The sequence below is a fragment of the Canis lupus genome, chromosome 9 (assembly GCF_003254725.2).
Source record: "Canis lupus dingo isolate Sandy chromosome 9, ASM325472v2, whole genome shotgun sequence".
Taxonomy (NCBI): Eukaryota; Metazoa; Chordata; class Mammalia; order Carnivora; family Canidae; genus Canis; species Canis lupus.
The window spans coordinates 46449818-46475965 of record NC_064251.1 but is presented as its reverse complement, the minus strand read 5'-3'; the positions used below and the strand labels follow the sequence as shown (position 1 = coordinate 46475965).

At 46.3% G+C, this 26148-nt stretch overlaps 1 long non-coding RNA gene across 2 annotated transcripts in view; it reads right to left on the bottom strand.

Moving 5' to 3' along the window:
• Window positions 1-1470: 1470 nt before the first annotated feature.
• The window catches only part of LOC112677590 (uncharacterized), a 32106-nt gene continuing 7428 nt past the window's right edge, over window positions 1471-26148 (bottom strand). The window contains exons 3-5 of one of the 2 annotated variants that reach the window (XR_007413053.1): window positions 22597-22711; window positions 5336-5469; window positions 1471-2561 (exon numbers count right to left, since the gene is read on the bottom strand). This is a non-coding gene — a long non-coding RNA (uncharacterized LOC112677590). Of the gene's footprint in view, window positions 2562-5335; window positions 5470-21791; window positions 22520-22596; window positions 22712-26148 lie in introns of those variants that run through there. The other variant, XR_007413052.1, reaches the window with a different exon arrangement.

The window sequence follows — 26148 nt, the reverse complement described above, 5'->3', positions numbered from 1 at the left end:
TCTCATGAATGAATAAATTTTTAAAATCTTAAAAAAAATAAAATAAAATAAAATAAAAATAAAGTTGGTCCAGAGAAGAGGGAAAGATACTTAGTATCCAAAACCAAAACCTATAACCTAGTAACACATGGTTACTAGTAACACCTGATCTGGAACTGGGAAGCTAAGGGATAAGAGAGGAGTGAGAATCTCATTGTCTTTTGTATCTTTTGAATATTGTGGGTTTTTTTTTTTTAAGATTTTATTTATTTATTCATGAGAGACACAGGGAGAGAGAGAGAGTGAAAGAGAGAGAGAGAGAGAGACAGAGGGAGAAGCAGGCTCCATGCAGGGAGCGGGATGCGGGACTTGATCCCGAGTCTCCAAGATCATGCCCTGGGCTGAAGGCAGACGCCCAACTGCTGAGCCACCCAGGCATCCCAAATATTGTGGGTTTTTAAAAGTTTTTATTTTGATCCCAGTTAGTTAACATACAATGTTACATTAGTTTCAGCAGTACAATTGTATCTTTTGAATTTTGAACAACAGAATTATAATGTAGACCCCAAAAAATCACTTTAAATTTAAAATATAGATGATGGGAAAGGAAATTAAACAGAAGGAACTTGTCAACAATTTGGAAAGAAATAAAATCAGGGTCTTATCTCACATCATAAAACAAAATAAGTTATTTTAAAAAATATATTTTATTTATTCACGAGAGATGCAGAGAGAGAGGTAGAGACACAGGCTCTCTCAAGGGGAGAGCAGGGTCCCTGTGGGGAGCCCGATGTGGGACTGGATCCCAGAACCCCAGGATCACAACCTGAGCCAAAGGCAGACGCTCAACCACTGAGCTACCTATGTATGCATCCCCCAAAATAAGTTTCAACTGGATTAGAGAGAACAAGTAAATGGAAGACTGGGCCCTAAATAAAGAACTGGAAGAAAATACAGGTGAATATTTATCTGACCTTGGGGTGGGGAAGACCTTCAAATCCAAAAGCAAAGGAAGAAATTATAAAATGAAAGGACTCATGGCCTTAGCCACAAGGGTCAGTGGGCTCAGGCTGCCTTCATAAATAGCCTGGAGAGGACAACCCCTCAGATCCCCTCTTTCTTCGGGAGCAGCAGACTCTAGCTCAATATCACTCAATAGACTGGACGTTGCTGCCCACCACAAAACAAAACAAAACAAGAAAGAAAAACAAATACCCTGGAGAATGGGTAACTAAATAACATTGATTTCTCAGTTCTGGAAGCTGAAGCTCAAGATCAAGGTGCCTGCTAACTTGGCTCCTGAGTGCTGTGTGCTCACCTGAGTCCTTGGTGCAGGCAGAGCTGGAAGGGAGGTAGAGGAGGAGAGGGAGAGGGGAAGAGGAAGAGAGGACGGTGGGAGGGAGAGAGGGGGAGGGGGGAGGGAAGGAGAAGGAGGGAAGAAGGAGGGAGGAAGGAGGGAGGAAGGAGGGAGGGGGGAGCCTGCTGGCCTCTCTTCTAGGGATACTAATCCCATCATGAAGGCCCCCCACTCATGGCCTCATCTAATTCTGATCACCTCCTGAACACCCCATCTCCAAATACTATCACATTAGAGGTGAGGATATAAACATACAAATTTTGGGAAAACACAAAACATTCAGCCCACAATACCACAAACTTCTCTATGTTTAAAAATAATGATAAAAATAAATAAATAATAATTAAAAAAAAAACAAAACAATAATAGGGGAGCCTGGCTGGCTCAGTTGGTAGAACATGTGACTCTTGCGCAGCCCGGGTGGCTCAGTGGTTTAGCGCTGCCTTCAGCCCAGGGTGTGATCCTGGAGACCTGGGATTGAGTCCCACGTCAGGCTCCCTGCATGGAGCCTGCTTCTCCCTCTGCCTGTGTCTCTGCCTCTCTCTCTCTCTGTGTCTCTCACGAATAGATAAATAAAATCTTTACCAAAAAAAAAAAAAAAAAAAAGAAGACGAAAGAAAGAAAGAACGAACATGCAACTCTTGATCTCAAGGTTGTGAGTTCAAGCCCCAAGTTTGGTGTAGAGATTACTTAAAAATAAAATCTTAAAAAATAAATAAAAAATAGGGATGCCTGGGTGGTTCAGTGGGTTAACCATTAGACTCTTGATTTCAGATCAAGTCACAATCTCAGAGTTGTGGGATTGAGCCCTATGTCAGGCTCCACTCTCAGTGGAGAGTTGGCTTGATACTTTCTCCCTCTCCCTCTGCCCCGCCCCTTGCATACACATGTGCATGCATGTACTGTCTCTCCCTCTCTCTCTAAATAAATAAATCTTTAAAGAAATAAAATAAACATAAAAATAAATTTTTTAAAAAAGAAAAACTGTGAACTAAGAAAAAGTATGTTACATATATGTCTGTCATCATTCTTATGGATACGTAAACATGTTAAATAAAATGTAGGTTAGAGGCGCCTGGGTGGCTCAGTCAGTTAGCCATCTGCCTTCGGCTCAGGTCATGATCTGGTCTTGCGCTGGAGTCCACTTTGGGCTTCCTGCCCGGCAGGGGATCTGCTTTCCCCTCTGTCTCTGCAGCTCCCCACACCGTGCATACACACACACACTCTGTCAAATAAATAAATAAACTCTTAAAAAATAAAATACAGGTTATAAAATCATTTATATAGAATGATCTCAATTTTTAAACATTAAAAACAGCTATTTCTGGGGGTTGAGAATCACTGGCTCTTATTTTCTTGTGTTTTGGTGTATTTCCTAAATTTCCACAGTGAATATGAATTATGTTTATAATTCAAAAGACCATTATTATCTTGAATAAATATTATGTTGTGGTCAAGCAACAACAGGGGTAGAGGATCCTATTCTGCAAAACTTTAGGAGGATGGCTTATGAGCCAGGTGCCCAGGACAGTTTGGGATCTGGGATGTGTGATCCATATAACCCTACAGATTCTACAAGGAATCCATTTAAGAGATGAGTATTTCTCTCCAGAGGAGGTAGGTATGATAGGTATCTTGCACCAGTGAAAATCCTAGTCCATGGAAAAGGGAAGGCTTATTTGAGAAGGTCCCAAAGGGACAGACTCAGAGGTAGAACAACAGAGTCAGGTCTCAGCTCAAGTAAAGGAAGAATTTCTACCTACATAAGAAGCCCTCAAATGCAAAGCACTATATGATGAGCATGTCACAGTCCATTGGTGCTCAGAGACACACTAAGGAAAGTTTTCTTGTATCACGAAGGGGATTAGACTAGTATTAACCTTTAATTATATACTTTTCCTTTTACGAATTCAACCAGATTATATACTTAAAATGAGTGAATTATTTGAGGTATATAAATTATATACATCAATAAAATCAATTTAAAAACTTTAATATCACAGAGGCTAAATTTCCCTTTGATCATCCCCACCCTACCCCCAACACACATACAATTCTGGTCTCTTCCCTCTTTCCTAGAGATAACAACTATTAGGGGGATCCCTGGGTGGCTCAGCGGTTTGGCGCCTGCCTTTGGCCCAGGGCGCGATCCTCGAGTCCCAGGATCGAGTCCCACGTCGGGCTCCTGGCATGGAGCCTGCTTCTCCTTCCTCCTGTGTCTCTGCCTCTCTCCCTCTCTCTCTCTCTCTCTCTCTCTCAGTCTATCATAAATAAATAAATCTTTAAAAAATTTTAAAAATAATAATAATAAGTTTGAAAGGTTTGGGGCCCCTGGGTGGCTCAGTGGGTTGAGTGTCAGTCAGCCTTTCACCTGGGTCGTGATCCTGGAGTCCTGAAATTGAACCCCATGTCAGGCTCCCTGCTCAGTGAGGAGTCTGCTTCTCCTTCTCCCTGTGCTATTTCTCCTGTTTGTGCTCTCTCTCACTCTCATTCTCTCTCTCTCTCAAATAAATAAATAAAATCTTAAAAAAAAAAAGTTTGGAAGTTGTTGTTGTTTTAAGATTTTATTTATTTATTTGACAAAGAGAGAGAGAGCACAAGCTGGGAGGAGGGGCAGAAGAAGAGGGAGAAGTATGGTCCCCAGGACCCTGGGACCATGACCTGAGCCGAAGGCAGCCACTTAACCAACTGAGCCACCCAGACACCCCTGGAAGGTATTTTTCTAGACCATTTTATATGCTTTTACATGAAGGTATGTGTTACATATATATGTATTCATATAAAGTATAAAGGACTATGTATATATATTTCTACAAATAGTATGATAACAAATTTATTACTTTGAAACTTTTCCTCCCTGTACAATTTTAAAGATTCATCTATATTGTTTTATTTTGTTTTGTGTTGTTTTGTTTTAGAGGGGGGGTGGGCAGAGAGAAAGGAAAAGAGAATCTTAAGCAGGCTCCACACTAGGCTTGATATCACAATCCTGAGGTCATGACCTGAGCCAAAATCAAGAGTCAGACGCTTAAGCTACTGAGCCACCCAGAAGCCCTTCATCTATGTTGTTATATAAAGATCTAACTGATTCTTTTTCAAAACTGCACAGAACTCCTGGGTATGACCATCTGAGTTCCTCTAGCTACTTCACCAACAGTGAATGGTCAGGCTGCTCAGTTTCTCACGACCGCAAACTGCCACAAAGACTATCCCAAAACTTTCTACCTGTGCACACATGCCAGGGTTTCCTTAGGGCAGATCCTGAGAAACAGCACCCCTATGTCGTAGGGCAGATACATTTTTTATTTTAACAAATTGATGTCCATGTGACATTCCTTTCTAAGCCTCAGATCCCGTGGCTTTATCAGTCTGATCCCTGTGAAATATCCTCTTGTTCATTTTGGCCCAACATGTTGGTCTCCCTGGCATATTCTGTGCCCTGGCTTTGTCCCCTTGCTCTTCCTTCCTATTCAGATCCTAACCTTTTCAGATGGGTTGCCCCTGGTCACTTCCAAGCACAGGCCAAATAGTGCCCCCTCCCAGCTACTCAGTGAGGGGACCTCTGGATGGGGAGGAGGCCCTTCTAAATCCAAGATGCTGCATTTCTGGGAATCAGAGGACATACAATAAGTGAATGAGAAGGGGGCTAGGGAGCAGGCAAGAGAGAACTTTATAAACCCTGGCATCGACTCAACCGCCTGGATGGCCAGATCCCAAGATGAAAAAGCAGCAACACGTTGCAGGCATGAGCACAGCTGCATGAGTCAGGCAGGGCTGGGTACTGACGACCATCACCCTCCTCACCAGGCAAACATTGTAATTCTGTAATGATGCCCACGATGATCACTGCAACACCCCACTGATTAACTGCCCCTGGTATACTAAGTGTTTTTACATAAGGTGCTAAGTACGTACAGTCTTACATAAGATGCTCTGGTATTTTTAGCAGTATATAACTGCCATATGAAAGGAGATGCTCTCCCAATGAATGCCACTTACTTTATAGGCTGGCGAAGTCCCTGGAATACTGATGTTTTACAGGCAGCTTGTTGCTGTCAGAGGATTGAGGATGTCTGTGCTGAGGGCAATAGCACCAGCCGTATTCTGCAGTTTCTCCAGGTCAGTCTGACACCCTACAACCAAAAGAAAGTGATACATATCACTTCGATTGCCCCCAAGAATCACAGCAGCAAGAAAAGGGCCACTTCGTTGACTTGGCAGATCCCCACCAGCCACATTCTAGCTTAGTAAGCCCTCCCCAAACCCAACAGAGTGGAGGGGGACAGGAGGAAGCCAGAGCAGAGCTAGCCCTGCTTCCACATCCCCAGAGCTGTCCCCACCCCAGAACCTGGGCAGCTACCATCCTTTACCTCCCAATTATCACTAGAAATCCAAAATTCCAAGGACAGTGAAGTCAGAGGTGTGGCATATCTGTATTCATGTCTTGGGTCTAGGGTCACTGCTGCCTTTATTCTGGTTTTGCTAAATCTTCTTGAAGTATGATACACATACAGAGAAGTACACAAATCAAAATTGATGAGTTTTGGCAATATGAACACACCTATGTGACCAACACCCAGATAAAGAAAACAAAAAATTACCAGCCTCCCAGAAGCCTTCCTCATGCCTCCAGGAATCCACTATACTGACTTCCAACACCTTATCTTCCTTTTGCCCGTTTTTTTGTGCTTTATGTAAATAGAATCATATGGTATGAGGTATGAGTAGCCAGGAAGGGGGCGCCATTTGGCCTGTGCTTGGAAGTGACCAGGGGCAACCCATCTCACTGCTGGGTGAGGATCTGAATAGGAAGGAAGAGCAAGGGGACAAAGCCAGGGCACAGAATATGCCAGGGAGACCAACATGTTGGGCCAAAATAACAAGAGGAAATTTCACAGGGATCAGACTGATAAAGCCATGGGATCTGAGGCTTAGAAAGGAATGTCACGTGGACATCAATTTGTTAAAATAAAAAATGCATCTGCCCTACAACATAGGGGTGCTATTTCTCAGGATCTGCCCTAAAGAAACCCTCATAAGTGTGCACAGGTGGAAAGTTTTGGGATAGTCTTTGTGGCAGTTTGCAGTCATGAGAAACTGAGCAGCCTGACCATTCACTGTTGGTGGAGTAGCTAGAGGAACTCAGTCATATGGTTTGTGTGATACATTCACATTGTTCCATGTGCCTGTCCATTGTTCATCCTCACTGTTGTAGAGCATTTTATCCTGTGTATTCCCCCCAATTTATTTGTTCATTCTACTGGCAGTTGGATATTGGGTGATTTCTGGTGGTTTGGCTATTATGAATAGCGCTGCTATAAACATTCGAGTACATGCCTTTTCACCACAGACTCGTGCCCTTAAGACATAAAAGGTGGTGAACTGAAGAGGTGCCTGGGTAGCTTGGATGGTTGGACATCTGCCTTCGGCTAGGGTCATGATCCTGAGGTCCTGGATCAAGCCCAGAGGTGGGCTCCCTGCTCAGTGGGCAGTCTGCTTCTCTTTCTCCCTCTCCCCACTGCTCATTATGTCTCTCTCTCATATGAATAAAATCTTTTTTAGGGGTAAACTAAAAAAGAAAGAAAGAAAATGATGAAGACTGCTGCTTTAAGCCTCAGTGTTGAGAAAGTCAACCTGCCCAACCCCTCCAATTTTCCCTTTCATGCTTTAAACACAGTCCCTCCACGGGCTACAACAACACCTCATCGGGGATCCCCTGGGTTGCTCAGCGGTTTGGCGCCTGCCTTTGGCCCAGGGTGCGATCCTGGAGTCCCGGGATCGAGTCCCTCCTCGGCTCCCTGCATGGAGCCTGCTTCTCCCTCCTCCTCTGTCTCTGCCCCTCTCTCTCTCTCTCTCTCTCTCTATATATATATATATATATATGTATATATATATATATATATACACATATATATATAATGAATTAAAAAAATAAATAAATCTTAAAAAAAAAACACCTCATCAAGGACACTGGCCACAGGAGCCACACTTCCTAGGACTATTGCTGTGGTCCTTGGGCAAGCACTCTGCTTCTCTATACATCAATTTCCTCACCTATAAAATGGGAATGATAAGAGTATTTTAAACTTCATTCAGTTGAAGAGTGAATAAGGGAACAGTGTGTACACATAGTAAGTGCTCAACCAACGTCAGCAGCTATGAGGCCTGCCAAAGGCCTCCTTCCTGAGCGCCCCTGAGGCATCCTGCTTTGGGCAGCCCTTGCAAGAGAGCTGAGTAAGGCTCTAACACAAGAGACAGCAACAGAAGACAATTTCACCACCTCCACGTGGAGCAGAGCTGCACCAAAAAGCCCTGCCCACCACACCAAACCACTCTCTCTCCTGCCTTTCCTGTCATTAAGGGATAAGTGGTGGCCACAGCTCCTGCGCCATGGACCGCACTCAAAATATGACCTAAACCAGGGACACTGGTCTAGGGTCATTATTAATGGCCTGTGCCGGCAGCCCAGTAACAAGCTCCTGGAGCACCAAGTATCCAGAGACCAGGGCCTGAAAAAACCCTGAAATTTTTCAGTGTTTATGAGAAGGGAGACTGAAGCGTAGCATTTTGTGCTTTAGGCGACAGAGATGGAAACCACCCCTTGAAGCTTACAGTGGGAAGACCTCAGAGCAAGAGACTCAGAGCCTCACACTAGTGGTTGCCATGGCAACCGTGTTTCACAGCAGGAATTCATTTTCATATGACAGTGACCTGCAGAGGGAAGAAAGGACTAGGAAACTTCATTGAAGGAGGTACTGTTTAGAGGGTGGGGTGGGGTTGATTTTGTTTACCAAAAAAGCCTGTGAAAGTGCCTAAGGGACAGACAGGACCCAAACGACCTGAGGGCCCTGCAGCATTCTTTGTACCACAACTTTTACTTAACACACACACACACACACACACACACACACACACACACAGATGTCCTGTTTCTAAGGCCTCAGGGCAGATGTCACAGCCTGAGTCATTTGTCCCACCATTAACCATCTGTTTGGTTACAAAGTCTTTTCCTGGAGTCCCAAAGCAACCACCTGACCATGGCACCAGCACATCCCACACACCTGGGCCAGGTGCCAAGAGGACATAGAACTCCCTGGACTGAAGCACACGCTTCCCTGAACAGCAAATGCTAGCAATGAAAAAAGTCCTGGAATCAGACAGACTCGAGTTCCAACCTTTGCCCTGCCCACCCATAAGCTGTGTGATTCAGGCAGGTCCCTAACACTCTCTGGGTTTTGTGTTCTCACGGGCAGAACAAGACAATAACTGCAGCACCCACCCATCTCGGCACCAGGAGGATAACCCACACAAGGGAATGCCTTGGAAAGATCAGCATGCTGCCCCCACTCAAAATGACCACTCAATAAACAGCTGCTATGATTAAGAGCTGGAAAAGCATCGCTCATACCCATGATACACCCGGAGGCTAATGGCAGAGAACAAAGTATTAAATTGGGTGGCACACACTGTAATGAATCCATCAATAACCCAGCAGGAGTGTAGATAGATGGGAATCTGGAAGACTGGATCAGCCGCAGTCAGAGGTGGAGTTTCAGCCAGACTTGGAAGGATAACAGGGAGGTATTCATGGATGTCCGGGCAGTGGGAATTCTTTTATGTAGTGCTTCCTGGGTGCCAGGTCCTGGGGATCCAGGAGAAAGGGCACAAAGGGTCAGAGATCAGCAGCAGACAGCTGCACAAGGGAAAGCCAAGGAAACACACAAACACACATGTCCAGCCAGAGGAGTCACAAAGCTTTCCCAGGGCAACAGCGACTGAGCAGCATCTCAAAGGGTAAGGGCAGAAGGGCTGACCCTAGTAGAGAGCGAAGATGCTACAGGACTGGAAACTGGTTTGGGAGACAGAGGCAACAGGAATGAGGAGCTTTCAGCTCTGGGCGGAAGAACTAGGCTCTGTGTGGGAGGAACCCCCAACCCTGTGAAGATTTCTCAGGGGAGGAGGGTCGGCAACCATAAGTCTACAGGTGACGTGGCAAGTGGGCTGCAGAAGCTGGATAGGATTCTGGAATCAGGGAGACCAGCTGAAGGGCCTCAGAACCCCACCTGAGATGTTCTAAGGCCTGCAGGGGTAGCCAGTTCACAGAGGGGCCACTAAAGGCAGAGAAAAAGTGGGAGCCCCACTGCTGAAGAGCAAGTGAGAGCTGCTGCCTGGGAGGAGGAATCCGGGCTCAGATGTGCCGGGTTTGGGGTGTCACTGGGGCAGCCAAGGAACCAGGACTGATGCTAGAACCCAGAGGGGTGGGCTTTCCTGAGGGCTCCTGATGAAAGCTCCTGTGAAGTTAAACACAGCCCCTCAAAATACATGCTGCTAAAGTGGGAAGAGGGGTGCAAAGAGAAAGAACAATAGAGAAGAACAAAGCCAGGAGAGTGAGGTGCCCCAGAAATCACAGCAAAGGCTGCAGAGAAGGCCGGAGCACACAGGGGGCCACTACCCAGGCAGAAGGATGAGGCCAGCCAGAGAGGAATGTTTGGAAACAAGATGACTTTCAAGAAAGCAGTTTCAGCCAAGTGGTAGGGCCAGGCTGCGCCAAAGCTGCGGAGGATTAAGAGGGGAGGCGTGGAGCCGAGAGGGAGGCAGCAGGTGCAGCACTTGTCTGAAAATGTGACAGTGAAAGAAAAGAGGAAATGAAGCCTTGGCCTCCCATGCATGATTTTTTCCCCCAAGAGGTGGGAGACCAAGTGGATGTTACAGGAAGGAGGACGGGGGGTATGGAAACCCCAGTAAGGGCATATTCTCTCAAGGGGGAGGAGAGGGAAGGGGCAGAGACCAGGCTGCAGCCCTGGCTCTGCCAGTGCTGTTACCAGGGTGCCCAGGGCCACCACCCAGACTCCTCCAGCCCCCAGCTGCTAGAAAGATCAAAAGTGCTCATGGAGCAGTGCAAGTGGAACCTGATCATTCACCAGAACCCCCCTGGCCCTGATCTCACTGAGGATGGGTTTCCACCTTCTGCATCACACCTCTCCCTAGAACGACGTCGGGGGAGGGGGGGGCGGGTACAGACCACCCAGACCGGAAAATCGGGTGCTCAGCTTTCCCAGCAGCCAGGCAGCAGACAAAAAACCTCAGAACTCCGGGCAGAGCCGTCGCTAAAGCTCAAGAAATGGGGCTTCTGCCCCAACCACGCAGGTGTCTTAGGTACCACTATGAGCCCACAGCCTTCACCCTGAAAGCAATGAGGCACCTAGATGGATTTCAACCTTCCTCCGAGCCTTCTGCCCAGGAAGAAGGTGGGCCTGAGAGCTGGGAGTGGGTTTCCGGGGGGGCTCGAAAACACACCAGGGCAGGACTCTCAGACTCAAAGAGGTGGGCAGAGCGAACCAGAGGAATCCCGTCCGCCTGCGAGAAGTCCTCGGATTCCGCGCTCACACGCCCCTGGGGACCACCGTGCCTCGGGAATCCCGGGCAGAGCCCAGACGTCAGGGCCCGGGCCCACCACGGCGCCCCAGGCCAGCCCCCCGGAGCGCGAGATCCTCACCGGGGGCGGGGGCGAGCGCAGGAGCGCAGGGACCCAGCGGGCAGCCCGCGGCGGGCACCCGGTAACACGGCACTTGTTGACGCGCTCACGGGGACCGCTCGCCAGCGCCGCCTGGCGTCCGCAGCCGCAATCGCCCGCCTCTGGCCGCCCGCTCCCCTCCCCCACCCGGCCGCCCCCGGCCCGCCCCGCCCCGCCCCGGCCGCCCCCGGCCCCCGCCCCCGCCCCGGCCCCGGCCCCGGCCTCGGGCGCACCTCGCGGGCTCCGGGCACAGCAGGCCAGACCCTCAGCGCGCGCCGTTCCGCGGGGCAAAGGGGGCGCCGGCCGCGGCCGCTGGGTCCAGCCCGGGCTCCCGGAGAGGCGGACGGCGGGGAGGGGAGCGCGGCGCTAGGGCCTCCAGCGCCCCGCGGGCTCCCGGGGCTCGCCCCCGCGCCCGAGCCACAAGTTTTCAGGTGGCGCCTGCCAGGAGCCCGCCGGAGCCAGGCGCAGCCCCCCACCCCGGCCCTCCGAGACCCGGCCCCGGGCGAGGGGGCGGCCGCACTTTAGCCGCACTCACCTGGGGTGGGAGTGAGGGGGGCGGCCCTGCCGCCGGGCGCGCGCCCTGGCTGCCCTCTGCCGGCAGCCGCAGGTACCCGGGCGCCCGCCCCGCCCCGCCCCGCCCCGCCCCGCCCCGCCCCGCCCCGCCCCGCCCCGCCCCGCCCCGCCCCGCCCCGCCCCGCCCCGCCCCGCCCCGCCCCGCCCCGCCCCGCCCCGCCACCTGTTGCTGGAGCGCGGGGCCTGAGGTCACCACCTGGTGGGCGGAGGACCCTCGGCACCGCCGCCCTCTCCACGGGACGGGTCTCCGGGGCCCCTTCTCCTTACTGGATTTTAAGCATCACTCTTCTCCAGAAGCAGCTTCGAGTCCCCAAAGCCAAAAATGACCCATTCTAACAATCCCAGGACGCAAAGGGGAAGGCAGGGTATGGGTTCGGGGATCTGAAACAGCTCCACACCCACCGGACCTCAACATCTGTTGAATGAACAAATCTTCCCTTGACAGAGGGACGAATGGAGGCAACGCTACAGTCGCTAAAGGGAACAGCGACAAAAAGCTAACGCTTTCATCAGCCTGGTGTCTGGGCTCTACCATGTCCAGAACATCTGCAACGTTCTTCATTTTCTTCCACTCTGAACCTCAAGGGTGGGAGTGGGGAAGAATGGAAAGGCCAGCCTGCTAAAGCCCTCGAACCCTTCATTCTACCAAAAAAAATTTTTTGTGAAATAATTTCCTGAGAAAACGACAGAAATCAGTAGTTGAGTGATAAATAAATCTGAAAGTCCTGGTTTCCAGAATACAGCAGCCCCCACCATCACCGGGGGTAGACCTCCATTTGGGATCTGGATCTTCCCCACGGGAGATGTGATCTTGGCCATGTGAGCGAATGTCTCTAAACTAGCACTGTCCAGCAGACTTCCTGCCATTATAGAAATGCCATATTGCTGTGCTGTCTACTACACACCAGTCATATGAGATGGATTCTAAAATTTCATTTAATTTTACTTAAATCAGAGTGGGTAAGTCTCAGTTTCTTTATATGCAAAATAGACATAATAGTCCTATTGTAAGGATTGAATGACCCAAGTCTCAGCTCTTTGCAAAAGTTCAGGGCCGCCTGGGTGGCTCAGTCCCTTGAGTGTCTATATTAGGCTCAGGCCTTCCTTGGTCTCCGGGTCCTGGAATGGGGCCCCCACCCACACCCCTGTTGGTCTCCAGGCTCAAGTCCCTGCTTCTCCCTCTCCCTCTGCCCTTTCCACACACCCCCTCATGTGTTCTCTCTCTCTCTCTCAAATGAATAATATCTTTTTTAAAAATAAAAGCTCAAAGGGACTTTTTAACATTAATTTTCACCATCACCATCACCTCACTAACTCTAAAAGGTCAAGGCTGCAGGGATTTTACAGGCTCTACCCCACCTACCCACTCCAAAACCACCCTCCAGGAGTTGCTCACATGCTGCTGGCAGAGCCTGTGACAGAACACCTAGCCTCTCTGGGGGAACCTAATTTCTCTTCGGACTGCTAACCACCTGGAGAAGATTTACACCTAACACTTTTGTGTGAGTAGATTTTGGTGGACAACACAAGGGAGTGTTGTGTTCCAAGAGTGCACAACAGCCGAGGACAGGGTGAGGCCCAAGGCAGGGAGCTTTGAAAGAGTAAGTGCCTCAAATTAGGGATGGAGGCTTCTTTCATTTCAAGGCTTGGGGGAGACCCAGTTGACAACCTGGTTATTAAGACTTATTTCCCAAATGTTCTGTGGTTGCTCCTACAAATTGCCCCCCCCACCCCGTGCTGCCAGAAAGGCTTAGTGTTCCTGACACCACAGCAGGTATGCACTTGGATGGCCTTTGAAATCTGCTACATGAGGAGGATGGGTAAAGTGCATGGTTTTCAAGAACCTCATAGTTCTGTGGGGAAAATAGAAACATAAACAATTTCCATGAAATTCATTCTATGGCATGTTGGCTACTGTGTACTGATCACACAGTACACAGGTACCATAAGAAATAGGACCTTGTTTATCCTCATTTTATTGCTATGCAAGTTGAGTAATTTCCCCAAGGACCTAAAGACAGGTAGTGGCAGAGCCACTATGCTCTCCTACCTCTGTGGCTATGTAAGATACAAAAACGGGCATCTTGGTGGCTCAGTCTATTGGGTGACCGGCCAACTCTCTTGGCTTCTGCTCAGGTCATAATCTCCAGGGGTGGTGAGATCCAGCCTCAATGGGGCTCCATGCTGGGTGGAGTTGGCTTGAGATTCTACCTCGCTCTCTGCCCCTCCCCCACACCTCAAAAAATGGTAAGATACAAAAGAAACACAGAGAAGCGAACTGGAGTGTGGCAGGGCTCAGAGGGGGCTTTTCAGAGGAAACCCCAGTGCAGGGACTCATGGGTTGAGTAGAAGTTTGCCCACTGGGCTAGATGGAGAAGGACATTACAGGTAGAAGGAATAGCAGGTGCAAAAGCACAAAGAAAGCAAGAAAGGGAATATTGACAATTTGGGAATGGCAGATAGGGAGGCAGAGCAGAAAATGAGGCCAGAGTGGTAGGCTGGGATCAGCACAAGAAGGGCCTCATACACTCTACTGAGCATCTGAATTTTAGCGGGCCAATTTCTTCCAGTTTTTGATCCTTGAATTCTGGTACATCGTCAAGAAGATGATCAGCAGGGTGCCTGGGTGGCTCAGTCTGTTCAGCATCTGCCTTTGGCTCAGGTCATGATCCCAGAGTCTTGGGATAGAGTCCTGGGATCAAGTCCTGCATTGGGCTCCCTGCTCTGTGAGGAGCCTGCTTCTCCCTCCCTTTTGCCTGCAGCTCCCCCTGCTTGTGCTCTTTCTCTCTCTGTCAAATAAATAAATAAAAATCTTTAATTAAAAAACCCAGAAGATAATCAACAATCCATTCGCATGTGTGTGAAGTCATGTTTCTTCTCTACTGAATCTATGAGGCGAGGTAAATAGATATTGGCTAATACAGATTCACTCCCACAGGAGGAAGACTTTATAAACATAATGTATCATTGTTGTTTTTTTAATATTTTATTTATTTGTTCATGAGAGACACAGAGAGAGAGGTGGAGACATAGGCAGAGGGAGAAGCAGGATCCCTGCAGGGAGCCCAATGTGGGACTCGATCCCAGGACTCCGGGATCACGACCTGAGCAGAAGGCAGGTGCCCAACCGCTGAGCCACCCAGGGTTCCCTATAATGTATCCTTGTTATAGAGTTTCATATATTTCCAAGGCTGCCATTGATTGATGTAATAATCTGTGGCCTAGATATTCAGGTTCTAGGTCATAGATGTTCCCATGTATATGCCCAGAAATTAATGATTAAAGCTCAAACTCTCTTCTTACTTCAAGGCACTTGGAGACCTTTTGGTCCAATATACCAAAGCTCATTTTATATGTTTCCTATGATACTTTCAAAAGATTGGAGGTGGGGAACAGGCAGTGTGGACAAGTTGGTATAAACTGGCAGAACACTCCAAGAAACCAAGAGACTCTGGGTATGCATAATGGTCCAGGGTCATATTGGTCAGCATCCTCTGGCCACCTCATCAGTAGAGGACACAGAAATCTTCATTTTTGTATTTCTGAAATTAATCTATTCAGGTTGGGGGCGAGATATGTCAGCCGAGGACATTTTTGTAAATGCCCTAGTTCCCTGTGAAGCAGATCCAGATGACATGGAGAGGGTATGGATCTCTTACCTTCCTTACTCTGAAACCCTGGGAGTCCTGGCATAGCTAAAGTTCCCCATTGCTTTTTTTTTCTCCCCAGTTTGCCTTAAAAAAATTAATAGGCCATTTTAGAATGGCATTAGATTTACAGAAAAAATTGAGTTCATGCAGGTTTCCTTAGTTTTTGCCTACTATCCTTTTTTATGTTCTGATATCTCATTCAAAGTAGCACATTACATTTAGTAGTCCTGTCATGTAATGTCATGCCTTAGGCTTCTCTTCGCTATGACAGTTCCTCAAACTTTCCTTGTTTCCGATGACCTTGACAGTTTTGAGAAGTAGTTGTCAGGTATGTTGGAGGATAACCCACTACTGGGACTTGTCTGGTGTTTTTCATGTCACACTGGGGCTAAGGGTTTTGGGAGAAAGACAGTAGAGGCAGAGCCATGTTCCTGACATCATATCAAGAATCACTACTGTTGCCATAATTTATCACCATTGACTGTTGGCCTAGATCACCTGGCTGAGGTAGTGTTCATCAGATTTCTTTAAAGTTACTCTCCCCATGGAAGTCACTACACACAGCCCACACTTCAGGAGTGAGGTGTTATGTTCCTCCCCCTTTAGGGTGGGATAGCTATATAATTTATTTGGAACTCTTCTGTATGGAAGATTTGTCTCTTCCTCACTGTGATATTGTGATATAACAAGAAATATATATCTTGGTCTTCTTCCTGACTCCTGACCAGAGCTCCTAAAACCCTCCCAATTACCTAAGTGGTAAGAAGTATAGAGCCTAAATAAATAAAAATCTTTTTTTAAAAAGGGGAGGGTGCCTGGGTGGCTCAGTTAACCATCAGACCTTGACTCAGTTCATAATTCCAGGGTCCTGGGATCAAGTCCACATCAGGCTCCCTGCTCAGCAGAAGAGTCTGCTTGTCCCTCTCCCTCTGCCCCTGCTCATGTGCTCTCTCCCTCACTCTGTCTCTCAAATAAATACATAAAATCTTAAAAAAGAAAAATAGGGCCATCTTTTGCTATAATACTTAGGTTTTGTCCCAGGCTCCTGAAACAGCTCCAGAGTGATAAACTGAGAGGAGAGCATCTTTTCTTATTCATAACAAGCCCCTTTCAAGCACACCTGAGTTTGTATTAATGAGTGACTTTTGGAAAGCCCTTTCCTTTTGGAAAGATGGATGAGCCAGTTGCCAGGGGAACCAACCCTGTGTTTAGAGGGTTGGAATTTTCAGCTCCACTTCTGGGTAGCAGGGAGGGAAAGGGGCTGGAGACTTGACTTTATGATCAATGGCCAATAGATTTAACCCACTGTGCTGACATAAGGAAGCCTCCACAAAAATCCTAACTAAAAGGGTTTGGAGAGTTTCCAAGAGGATTGGTGAACACATATATGGAGGTGCTGGGAAGGTGACAACTCAGAGAAGACACAGAAGCTCTGCACCCCTTCCCACATACCATGCCCTACACATCTCTTCATCTCACTGTTAATTTGTATCCTTTAATATATCCTTTGTAATAAATTTCCTATGATAACCTCCATTTATAACCAATCAGTTTGAAGCATAGGAGGCCTGGACCTGTGATTGATATCTGAATGGGAGTGGGGGTGGGGGAGGTGTTGTGGGATTGAGCCCTTAATTTGTGAAATCTGTGCTTCTTTTGGGCAATTAGTGTCACGATTGAATTAAATTGTAAAACACTCAGCTGGCATCTGCCGAGAATTGGAGACTTTCTTGATGTGGAAAAATCCATATATCTGGTGCCATAAGTGTTATAGGTCTAAAAGAGAACAAAGCAAAATTTTCCTTCAGTTGGTGTCAGAAAAGTGGGATTTGCTAGAATGGCCAAGGCTCATGTAAACGGTGTGCTTTGGCAAGAAAAAGGATAAAAGGGTGGGGATGAGGAACCGTGGACCTAGGTGGTCCCTGAAGGTCTGGAGCAGCAGGTATGCCCAGTTACTAAAGGTAAATGTTACTAGTGGAATTTAGAGGTAGATCCAACTCCCAGGGAGTTGGTTCACAGGATGTAGAAAGAAATGCAAACTAATAAGAGAAAGGCAAAATACCCAGTTCTTTGGTTATCATCGGTAATAACTAAAATGAAATTAAAAGAGAGTTCTGGTTGGACTCTGATACTAGATTAAGCACAGATTTGGGTCAGTCTAAGTGTCAGCAACTAGCCTTGAAGCCACCCACCCAGCACAAAATATGCAGCGACAACAGAAAGTACTTCTAGGACCTCTCTGGTCACCAAGAAGTAGTCAATGTAGGGGTAGGGAAAACCCAAGAAACTATTGAAACCAGGGGTTATAGTGTGAAGGAGCTGTTACATTTTGTAGGTCAGTATCATTAGCTTCCTGAGGAACCTTTAATAAAATGGATTATGAAAGTAAGTACTTTGGGGGCTATGTCTTTGGTTTTGAATGCTGGAGAGTGGAAGAACATGCTTGGGTTGATGGAGGACCCACAGATCACTAGGGAACAAGGATAGACTACTGGACACATAACCCAGACACAGAGCATCTCATTCCCAAGAGAACAGCCAGCCTGGTGGACTGAATAAAAGCCACTGTAAGGTCTGTTTACTATGAGAAGGGGACAGTCTGTGCCCCCCTATAAATGCCAAGTAGAGCATCCCAGATGAAGCGGCAAGTCACGGAAGATGCTTTACAATGACCTGGATACCACTGTATGTGCTCATTACTCAGATCATGATAAATGCCAGGGTTAATGGGGTGCCATGTAAAAGGCACCCCATATGCCGTTACTGCTATAAAACTGAGGGACAGTCCTGGAAGCCTTATCAAATTTGCTGCCTCAGCTTCCCCTCATAGGTCTTACTGATACTAGTAAAAACATTAGGTTAATTAATAAGGGAAGGGGGAAAGGCATATCCTAGCCACTGGTTTAAGCATGGTGGACATTTCTAAATGGCCATTAAGAAATAAGGGGAGGGGTGCCTGGGTGGCTCAGTTAGTTAAGAATCTGCCCTTGGTTCAGGTCATGATCATGGGGTCCTGGGATGGAGCCCCACATCGGGCTCCCTGCTCACCAAGGAGTCTGCTTCTCTCTCTACCTCTTTCCCCTGCTTGTGATCTCTTTCTCTCTCAAATAAAGAAATAAAATCTTAAAAAAAAAAAAGAAGGATAATAAAGCAAATATTGATAAGAGCGAAACAAAGAGGAAACAGTCATGGGACTCACCCAGCAGAGTGGAAATCTTTAGAGGGTTATTAAGAAATGATAAATGAAGCAGACATTGATGGAATTTTAAAAAAAGGTGTTAATACAGCACTACCAAAGGTTTAGTGGTCCAAATGGACTCCCTACTGGTCTCCCCAATGTTAAAAGGCCCCAAACAAGCCCACTCTCTGTACCCCAGTTTGGAGGAGAAACCTAACCAACTCTACCCAGGCAGTGGTAAGATAGAGTAACCAAGATAAGGATTGACAAAAGGGCCAGGCTGGGGACCCAAAGGTTTTTGTACATTGAGGAATAAATTATCAGAAGGTGAAGAAGTTAATTTCCTGGGACCCCTTTCCAGGAGAGCCCCACAAATCATGGTGCCAAAACCCATTGAGAAAGCCTCCACTGGGGCTGCAAATTGATGGAGAACATAAACATGTGAGTTTTGATAAGATTATGAAGGTCAGAATGTTTACATATGCTTTATGTAAAGCAGTTGTAACTCTTTTCTCTGAATGTTTTATAGGAATGAATTAAAAAAAAAATTCATGAGAGACACACACACAGAGAGAGGCAGAGAGACACAGGTAGATGGAGAAGCAGGCTCCATGCAGGAAGCCCCATGCAGGACTCGATCCCGGAACCCTGGGATAACTTCCTGAGCCAAAGGCAGATGCTCAACCACTGAGCCACCCAGGCTCATTCCCTATATTCCCTATAGGAATGAATCTTATTAAAAAAAAAAAAAAAAGAATGAATCTTATATCTGACTGGGGAACATTTCTTCTCCCTACTACTGTAAAAGCAAAACCTGTTGATGGAGTCCTAATGGAGGCCACAGTCAGGAATGTAAGGGTTGATGGAATTAAGGTAAAAGTTTGTAGAACTGGAATGTTTGAACAGGCTTTCTGTGAACAGATTATGTCTATTCACCTGATATATTATGAAGATGTGTTAGAGCAGGCAGTTAGGCTTTAACCAGATGCCTGGAGGCCACCAAAGGGGGAAACAAGGCCCACTATCAGGAAAGTTAGCAACCAGCCCTGGCAGCATTCCACAAACAAGGCCACAAGAAGCCAGATCAAACCGAACAGGCTCCAGACAAAGGCCTGGGAGACTCCAACCAAAAAAGGAAGAAAAATTGCAAAACCCTGCTCCTTGCAAAGTCCTCCCCAAATAAGAAATATTCCACCCCTTAGTTAACAACTGTGGATAAAAGACAGAGACCCAAACCCTTAGCACAGCCCTCTCTGAGCTTGTTCTCTCTCACATCTCCAGAATATTCTCTCTGTCTCTTTGCTTGCACTGCTCAACCATTGTTTAGTCCCTCCTTGAATTTTTTTCTTGCAACAAGTGTTAAGACTCCTCAGTGACATCTGGGGGACGGACTGGGCAGTCACCTCAGAGCCCCGAGGTCTCCCCAATCCACCCAACAACAGACGGACATTGTGTCTGACTGGGGAACGTCTTCCCTACCTGGTATCATAAAATAGAAGGAGTATAAATCTGGGCCCCTGGGTGCTGGAGTTGGTCAAGCGTCCAACTCTTGCTTTCAGCTCAGGTCGTGATTTCAGGGTTTTAAGGTCAAGCCCCATGTAGGCTCAGCAGTCAGCACAGAATCTGATTAAGGCTCTCTCGTCCTCTCCATCTGCCACCCCCCAGTGGATGAGAGGTGTCATTTCAAAGCTCCCAGGCAATTACAGGAAGGGAAATACTCCAGGAACATCCAGGCACCCCTCTCTGGGCCAGGCTGAAATATTCATTGGGTCATTATATCTTATCTGTAAGGCAAAATCTTGAGAAAAGAACCCTCAGTGCTAGGGCCTGGAGGTATGACCTTGACAACTATCATTCTCGTTGGCTTCCTTAAAGTGCATAAGATGTTCTGAAAGTTGTGTTTTTAAGGAATAAATGTCATCATTCCTCAGGGTCAGCCAGGAGTTGAGAATGTCTCATCACTGATACTGCACTCAGGCCATTTGTCTAGAGAAATAAATCCTGATCTGCATGGAGCTGGCATGTGGGATTGCAAGGCTCTAGAGGTCTCTATCAGAGCAGGTGCAGCCAGGCACCACTGTTGATAGAGTGGCGGCAAAACAGGAAAGGAACTTACTTCCTGAGGCCAACGCCAGGCAGACAATGGACTAATGTCTCAAATACTGTCTCCAAAGTGCCAAAAATACTTCCAGGTTTATGTAAGGAAAATGTGGGGCAAAGTGGGTGAGTATGAGAAGGCCAAGGTCAAATCAATCATGTCTTAGAGTCAATCACAGGCCTTGCTGGTTCAGGACAGGCCTTATTATTGCTTGAGGGAGTAGCTTTGGTTCCCATCAGGGATGCTTTGCCCACAGAAGGAAAGGAAGGAGTATTGTCTTTGAGAACTGGAGTTTTTTACTGAGGATGATGGCCTGGTGTACATGTCCTCTCAAGCATCCAGGCACTGATTAGAACAAAGATGAGGGTCCAGGTGTTATTCCTTACAGCCGAGGAGGGGGCAAGAGGGTGCTGGTATCCAAATGTGTAGTGCAGTGGTCTGGAATATGCAATAGCCCCCTGACCACCTCATTGCCACTTGGTCCTTCCTTAGATGTTATCTACCCTAAAGAAATCCTTGTCCCTTATATGGAGGACATATACTATTTGCATTCTGAGACATGCATAAAAGTGGGGGTGCAGGTCCTAGCAAGAATAGACATAGGAAAAGGAGCAAAACGCAAGTTTTTATAGAGTCCTTCAGTTTCCTTATCTCACAGGCATGAATAAGTAGGTTAAAGTTTTTTTCAAAAACTCATTTAATCCTCTAAACAACTCCAGGATCTAAGTACTCATCATGGTAACTATTCAAAAGATGAGAAAAGTGAGAAACAGAAAGGTTAAGTATTACCCCAGGTCACACAACAAGTAAGTGGCAGAGCTAGGATTCAGCCCCCAGCAATCTGGTTCCAGAGCCCGTACAAGTAACTAGCACCTGATGTAACCAGCCAGGGTGGGGGTGGGTGGGTAGCTGGGTGGCTTCCCCAACCCCAGGCCTTTGGTCAGCCCAAACAGTTCTCCCAACTCCCAGCATTTTCATGCCAGTTTCTCCCTCTGGAACCCCAGCTCCTACATGGTCTGGGCTCAGGTCTGACGATGGGTTTTTAAAATGCTAAGAACAGGATACCTGGGTGGCTCAGCGGTTTGGCGCCTGCCTCCCGCCCAGGGGGTGATCCTGGAGTCCCGGGATTGAGTCCCACATCAGGCTCCCTGCATGGAGCCTGCTTCTTCCTCTGCCTTGTGCCTCTGCCTCTCTGTGTGGATCTCTCATGAATAAATAAATAAAATGCTATGAACAAGGGGTGCCTGGCCAGCTCAGTCAGTAAAGGTTGCGACTCTTCATCTCAGGGTCCTGAGTTCAAGCCCCACTTTGGGTATAGAGACTAGTTAAAATGCTAAAAACAGGAGATGGGATTATTCTAGTCAATGGCAGATCCCACTCTCTTCTGTGCTATGTTTGTCTGCTTTGGTGGCTAAACATACCAGGAAGTCACTCTGAGCCTGGTAGGAGGTAAAGTCCGAAATGGGGAGGTAAAGCTGTGACCCATGGGGAAGGTAGAAGACAAAAATACATGCGAGTCTACTCAGGCTATTACAACAAAGACCATGGACTGTGGGAGCTAAACAATGGAAATTTATTTCCCACATTTATTTGAGGGCAGAAGTCCAAGATCAGGGTGCTAACGGGCGGTTTCTTCAGAGGCCTCTCTCCTTGGCTTGTAGACAGACAGCCCTCAGCTTGATGTGTCCTCATGTGGTTGTCCCTCTGTGCATTTCTGTGTCCTAATTATAATGATACCAGTCACACTGAAATAGAGCCCACACTAATATCCTCATTTTCATTTATTACCACTTTAAAGATCCTATCTCTAAATACAGCCACATTCAAACATACTGGGGGTTGGGATTTCAATGTGATTGAGGCAACACAATTCAGCAGCCAATAGGATCCTGAGGAAATGTACAGGCAGGAGTTGTGTGAAGCTGTGAATTGCTTAGAAAACTTTTTTTTTTAAAGATTTTATTTATTTATTCATGAGAGACACAGAGAGAGGCAGAGACACAGGCAGAGGGAGAAGCAGGCTGCCTGCAGGGAGTCCGATGCTTAGAAAACATTTTAGACAAGGGCACCTGGCTGGCTTAGTCAGAAGGGCATAAGACTCAACCTCAGGATGGTGAGTTCGAGGTCCATGTTGAGTGTAGAGATTACTTGAGTAAACAAAAATAAAAATCTGAAAACAAAAGAAAATATTTTAGACATACCAAAGGGTATAAGGGAATAATATAACATATACATATATGGGGGTACCTGGGTGGCTCAGTCTTGGTTTCAGCTCAGGTTGGTGAGATCAAGCCCATGTTGTCTCCGCACTGGGTATGGAGCCTGCTTAAGATACTCTCTCTCTCTCCTCTCATCTCCTTCTCTAAAAAAAATAAATATATTACACACACACACACACACACACACACACACACACACACACACACACACAATGTACCCACTGCTCAGCTTAAGAAATGAAATGTTTCTGGGGTACCTGGCTGGCTCAGTCAGTAGACCATGTAACTCTTGAGCATGGTTGAGATCTTGGTCATGAGTTCAAGCCTCATGTTGGATGTAGAGATCACTTAAAAAAAGAATTTAAAATTTTAAAAAAATGATGGAGCACCTGGGTGGCTCAGTGGTTAAGCATCTGCCTTTGACTCAGGTCATGATCTCAGGGTGCTAGAATCAAGTCCCACAAAAAGAAAATTTTTTTTCTAAGATTTTATTTATTTATTCATGAGAGACAGAGAGGGAGAGAGAGGCAGAGATATAGGCGGAGGAAGAAGCAGGCTCCCTGCAGAAAGTCCGATGCGGGGACTTGATCCTGGACCCCAGGATCATGCCCTGAGCTGAAGGCAGACGCTCAACCACTGAGCCACCCAGGCATCCCCCTGCAAAAAAAAAAAAAAAAAAATTACTGAAATGTTTCCAATACAGTGGAATGTTTCCAATACAAGTGGAAGCCCCTTGTATATAGCCTTTCTGGTCATGATCATCTCCCAAACCTCCAGAAGTAAAACTAGAATTTAGTGTTTCTGGTTTCCTTGCATTCCTTTATACTCTTACTATATACCTGTGCATCCTAAAATGAAATATAATATTGGTTTATTGTGCTTTAAACTTTATGTAAATGGTAACATTCTCTATCCTTTTTTATTAAGGTGAAATTCACATAACATACAAGTAACCATTTTAAAGTCTTACATTTTAACCATTTTACAGCACAGTGGCAGTTAGTGCATTCACAGTATGGGGCAACCACCACTTCTCTCTAATTTCAAAATTTTTCAGCACGCTAAAAGAAACCTTCACATCCATTAAGTAATTACTTCCCGTTTCTCCCTTCTTCCTACCCTCTGGCAACAACTAATCTGCTTTCCAACTCTATAGATTTGTATATCTGTATTCTTTTTTTTTTTTTTTTTTCTATTCATGATAGACACAGAGAGAGAGAGAGAGAGGCAGAGACACAGGCAGAGAGAGAGAAGCAGGCTCCATGCCGGGAGCCCAATGTGGGACTTGATCCTGGGACTCCAGGATTGCACCCTGGGCCAAAGGCAGGTGCTAAACCGCTGAGCCACCCAGGGATCCCGGGTTATCTGTATTCTTTTACAACTTTTTGCTCAATATTTGAAGATTGATCTATGTGGTCACATTTGACCATAGTTTGTTTGCTTTTCATTCCCATAAAATAAAGTTAATTCCATCATGGGACTCAATCACGTTTTTTTTTTTTAAAGGAAAGTTTTTTTTTTTAAGATTTTATTTATTTATTCATGAGAGACACAGAGAGAGAGAGAGAGGCAGAGACACAGGCAGAGGGAGAAGCAGGCTCCATGCAGGAGCCTGATGTGGGACTCGATCCTGGATCTCCAGGATCACACCCCAGACTGCAGGCGGCACTAAACCGCTGCGCCACCGGGGCTGCCCTCAATCATGTTTTTAAAATTCATATACCTAAAAAAATGTTTAATAAAATTCTTATTCCTATTGAAGAATTTACAGAATTTTTAAAAAAATTTTTTTAATTTTATTTATTTATTCATGAGAGAGAGAGAGAGAGAGGCAGAGATATAGGCAGAGGGAGAAGCAGGCTCCCTGCAGGGAGCCTGATGTGGGACTAGATCCCAGAACCCAGGATCACGCCCTGAGCCGAAGGCAGATGCTCAACCACTGAGCAACCCAGGCATCCCTAAAAAAAAATCATTTAAAAAAAAATATTATATGCTTTGGGGAATAAAGTTAAGCATAACAAAAGAAGATAAAGTAAAAACTGTCTCTCCCCTCCTTTCAAAAAGAACAATCACTTTACCTGATTTTTATACATCCATTTATTTATTTATTTATTTGTTTGTTTGTTTGTTTGCTCATGAGAGACATAGAGGCAGAGACTTAGGCAGAGGAATAAGCAGGCTCCCTTCCAGGGAGCCTGATGCAGAATTCCATCCCAGGACCCCAGGATCATGCCCTGAGCCAAAGGCAGATGCTCAACCACTGAGCCACTCAGGCATCCCCTTATACATCCTTTTAGCACTATGTCATACATACATACATACATACATATATATACATATATATTTATTTATTTAAAGTATGCTCCATGCCAGCGTGGAGCCCAATACAGGGCTTGAACTCAAGACCCTGAGATTAGGACCTGAGCTGAGATCAAGAGTCAGATGCTCAACTGACTAAGCCACCCAGGTGCCCCATATGTTGCACATATTTTTTACATATATGTGTTATTTAATAAACATTTATTTATTTTAAAGTTTATTTATTTTTAGTAATTTCTACACCCTATGTGGGGCTCAAACTCACCACCTCAAGTTCAAGAGTTGCATGCTCCTCTGACTGAGCCAGCCAGGAGCCCCCTAGTAAGTATTTATTGAGTGCTTGTATGTCAAGCAGTGTTTTGGGTGTTGGAGGTACAACAGTGAACAAAACAAAATTTCCAGCTTATATTTTAGCAGAGACAGACAGAGGAGGCACAAACAACTAGATGTAGATGTCAAAAGATGATCAAATGTTCTGGTGGAAAATAAAGGGCAGTTAGGGACAGTAGTCAGGAAAGGCTTCTCAGAAGGTGATATTTGAATTGTAGGGGAGGAAACAGCTTTTTCTTTCAATCCTCCAAGTTTTGTTAGCTAGGACCTGTGAATTAAACTGATAGAAGATAGATTTACAGGAGAATAAAAGTTTTAATTACCTACACATCACAGCTTACAAAGAAAAAAAATGTGGCTCAAGGAGGGGGCCAGGTGCTTGAGGCTTATATACTATCTTGGGCTAAACAAAAGAAAAGGGATTTGGGGCTTTTAGGTGGGGAGGGAATAGGGGAAGGTGACCAGGAGAAGTATAAGGTAAGCAAGGGTTGGTTGTCTAGTAAGGTTTGTTATGCAGAGTTAAGTCAGTGACTCCTTCGAATTAAGAGTTTGCTTCTACTGATATGGGAGAGGGAGACATCTCTATGACTATAAATTGCAGTTATAAATGTCAGTTTCCCTTACAAGAGCTTTTTTAGAGCTTTTCCCGTGTCTGCTAGTTCTCAATGGCCTGTAGCTCAAAATAAACTATATTCCAAAGAGGTATATTTTGGGGCGGCATATTCTGGTACCCTTTAGAATGAAGGCAAGACATCTAGAGCAAGAGTGTTCTGGGGGCAGCAAGCATAAAGACCCAAGCTGAGGTATCTCAGCATGGTGCAGAAGCAGCAAGCTCAGTGGGTTTGGAGGGAAGTGAAGATAGGGGTAGCAGGTGTGAGCAAACCATTCACACTGTTCTGCACTATTCTCCATGTGGCCTCTGTCCAAAATC